This window comes from Nicotiana tomentosiformis, chromosome 1, assembly GCF_000390325.3.
Source record: "Nicotiana tomentosiformis chromosome 1, ASM39032v3, whole genome shotgun sequence".
In the NCBI taxonomy this organism is placed as follows: Eukaryota; Viridiplantae; Streptophyta; class Magnoliopsida; order Solanales; family Solanaceae; genus Nicotiana; species Nicotiana tomentosiformis.
Genome location: NC_090812.1, coordinates 104416192 through 104419961, shown reverse-complemented (window position 1 = coordinate 104419961; position 3770 = coordinate 104416192). Strand labels below are relative to the sequence as shown.

The 3770-nt window shown below is 29.9% G+C and overlaps 1 long non-coding RNA gene across 1 annotated transcript; it reads left to right on the top strand.

Annotated features, from left to right (window-relative positions):
* The first annotated feature begins 2752 nt into the window (after positions 1 to 2752).
* LOC138891688 (uncharacterized) lies at positions 2753 to 3174 on the top strand. The gene is made up of 3 exons (XR_011408055.1): positions 2753 to 2825; positions 2984 to 3043; positions 3129 to 3174. It is a non-coding gene; the product is annotated as an uncharacterized lncRNA (long non-coding RNA).
* The last annotated feature ends 596 nt before the right edge of the window (positions 3175 to 3770 follow it).

Genomic DNA, 3770 nt, shown 5'->3' with positions numbered 1-3770 from the left:
AGTGAATCATCTTTGCTGTAAGACCTCCATTAAACCAATTACTAGGAATGAAAATCGTCAATTACCTATTTCAAATGTTTTAACGCATGGAATTTCATAATAAAATTAGTTTTGTTGCTGAAATTTTACATAAATGAAATTTCACATTACATCTTGATAGTATATGGAATTTTAATTAAAATCTTTTCTAAAGGTTAATAATTTATGCATTAAGTATTATTAGTGTTATTTTTTTATTAAAGACGTACAGGTTATAGCTGATTTTGCAATCGATTATATTTTGAATTTATATCGGGTTATACATAAATTTGTTGTCTACTATATTTTGTATTTGCATATTTCTTTTGATTTGCGATGTTGATTGCTAGGTTGATATTACTTGTGTTTTTACTGAGTTATTATTTTGCGGAAGAAGAGAACATGAAAGAGGTACTGCCACAAGCGGCTTTTTCACCTAAGAAATTGCATTTTTGTTTCGTACCTCTTTTTCTTCTTTTTTTTGCATTCAATCATTCAAATTTAGTATATCTTCGAAAAAAGAGTGAGTTTTCAGTGCCTATATTCCACCTATTGTAATTTTATCATCTTAATAATTCACATTACAAAATTGAAGAAAAACGGGTAGTTTTCGTTTTGAATTCCAATTAAAAAATAATGGTCAGAGTAATTTTATCCCAAACTACCAACGTTTTACGATTCAAAAAGAATTTAAAAATTTAATCCAACACTACATATTATATTTTATTTCAAATCAACGTGAATTGAGATATTTGTGCAACGCACGACCATAGAGACTAGTTATATTAAAAGCACGAAGGCCCTTAGCGAAATGTCATTCATCTTTTTTACCCTTTAAAAATAAAGTTCACACTAGACAAAATAGTCTTTTAATTATTATTCTATTTTTATTAGGAATATTCATTTAATTAATTATAATATTTAGGATTAGTAATTGAATTATTTTTCTAATATTTAGTACTTTGAAATCAAACAAAATTTTGTATATTGAATATTTCCTTATTCAAATTAGGTACAAACTTCTATATCTAAGTAATCGAGCAAAAGTTTAGTCATAAAAATTCTTTCCTTTTAGAATTTATTAATTCTAGCACCAAAGATTTAAAATAACTCTAGACTAAATATTAAAATAGGCTTTGACTTAAATGTTCTCTTATCAAATAGTAGATATTTTCACTCTTATTCTTAAATGTATTATTTTCCTAAGTATATGATCAGAATAACTAGGGTCATTTACTTATTTTCTAATATTTTAAAACTTTAAAATCAATAAAATTTTATTTATTATATTTTCTTACTTGAATTAAAAGTTTGAAAACAAGTAAGATTATTTTACTAAATTATTTTCTTTAATTGAGATATAACTATAATTTGTGATAAATATTAGTATTAACTGTATGGTCGTGATAAAGTCATTCATGTGATAAAAGAGAACATATATATATATATATATATATATATATATATATATATATATATATATATATATATATCTCTTTACTACTATTTTAGAAACTACTAACGAGAGCAGCTTAGGGTCAACGTATCTGCATAAGCTGTATGCTTAAAAGCTAGCGTTCCATATTTGCTAAGCTGTTCTCACGTGTATCTTAGCTTTTTTAAATTGGGCCCAGGAGGACCTCTTTGTAAATATATTAGAATGGAGCAAGTGTTATTGGTTGAAAAGGAACTTTAATGTAGCACCAGTGTAAAATTGTGATTGTATTGACCTATTTGCCCCTGTGCTTATGTCAGCAGAGCACTTTTTTTTTCTGACCGTCACAATCTACTAGACCCCATGTGAATCTCATTTTCCCATCCAATCTCTCTCTCTTTGTATACTCGTAAATTTTCATTGCCTTTCTTCTTTCAAGAGGAAAGAGTCCACTCACTTGTTTGTTTCCCCAAACATGCATCAACATCTTCAGCTTGAAATAGGAATTCCTAAGTTGAACTGATTTGTTTATTTTCTAATCACATTTTAGAATAATTTTATGCATTATCAGTTGAAAAAAAGCAACCAAATTATTATTTCGCGCACATAACACCCTTAAGAGCACTTAGGTTGTTAAACTTTTTGAATATTTTTGGTAATTATTTATCGATTTTTATTTATGTATAATTAGATATTTACGTTCATGGAATTAAATTGTTTGAATATATCAGATCACTTAGTTCAATCAGATTTAAGTTTCGTAATAGAAAAGACTTGGTTTATTACTAACTTTACTTAGTAAATATGAAACCACATTAAGCAATGACTCTGAAAGGCCTTATGGACTCAATCGGAGTGACTCAAGGTCGTTATCCTCCGATTTTTGTTATGTAACTGTGTATGTATCAATTATCCGAGAGTCAACAAGGATCATAAGAAGACATAAGATTCAAGATGTTATTAAGGCGGTAAGTGATCTCGAAAAAGAACAATAAGAGTCATGAATTATAACAATATGAAACAATGAGGTTCACGGGCTTTAATCTTGAGAAAAGAGTTCATTTTGAAGTAACGACATTATAGTTATGTTCTTTGTACATCATGCCAAAAGAAATAAAGAGTGAGCCTTAACATACCTTTGTCGTTTACTTAACGACTCAACATATATCTTTCCGAAGAATTCAATCTTATAGAACAACTTCAACTCTAAATCCAAGCTTCTCTTAGCTCACAACAATCCTTAATGCGACAACACAATCTTGTTAAGTTATACTGGTAGTTACTAATTGCATTGGCTCTTTTCTTCCCATTTTGGATAGGCTTTTCCAGAGATGAAGTCTTGGGCCATACAGATGCAAGCACACAATTTCGGGTGACTTTATTTGTTTAATTGTGCTTTGCATTTCCTTGATTATCGGCATGAGATTTAATACTCTGAAATATGAATAGCTTGGGGCTTAGGAGTTAGGAGAAGAACATATGGAGATAACACATGATCTAAATCCAATTTTTTAATAATTCTCTTTGTAGATAAAAGAATGCATCCAAAATGAACAACCATGTAATCTACCTACGCATGTTAAATTACAGGTTGGCTCCTGTCCTTGCAAGTTATTTAGATACAAAATGTTGTTTCTCTAAGCTAAGTCTCTTGTGGCTACATATTTTCTTTCAGAAAATACGGAACCTCATTTTGGCTTCACATATCACCTCTACATAATAGCCCACAGGAATTCATTCATTTACTCCATATGCATAACTAGCACTGCGGATTAAATACAAAAAATAAATGACATCCGAAAATAATAACAAAAATTCTAAATAGCCGTTGGGCCCGAGCATAGCCCGGGCATACCCTCACTAGTATATATATATATAAAGAGATAAATATAGCGGTAAATGGCACTTACGAATTAAGTACAAACTTGACATCATAAAATATGAATATGAATCTAATTTACTTGATGAACCTAGTGAGACATCCTCGTTAGCATACTTGTGTGGAGCTGTCACGACCCAAAAATCTCACCTCAGGCGTCGTGATGGCACTTAGTCTCTAAGACTAGGTAAGCCGATTACAATTATATTTCGAGCCATTTTTTTTAAACATATAATTTAATACAGTTGTCGAAACCAAAAGAGAAAACAATTATAACAACCTCCCAAGACTGGTAATACTGAGTCACGAACTCTAATTTAATACATGCAATGATCTCAAGGATCGAATATACAATATTGTTCGAATAAGAGTTGACAGTACAATAAAAATGGAAAGACTTCAAGGGACTGCGACGACCAAACAGCTCTACCTTAAATC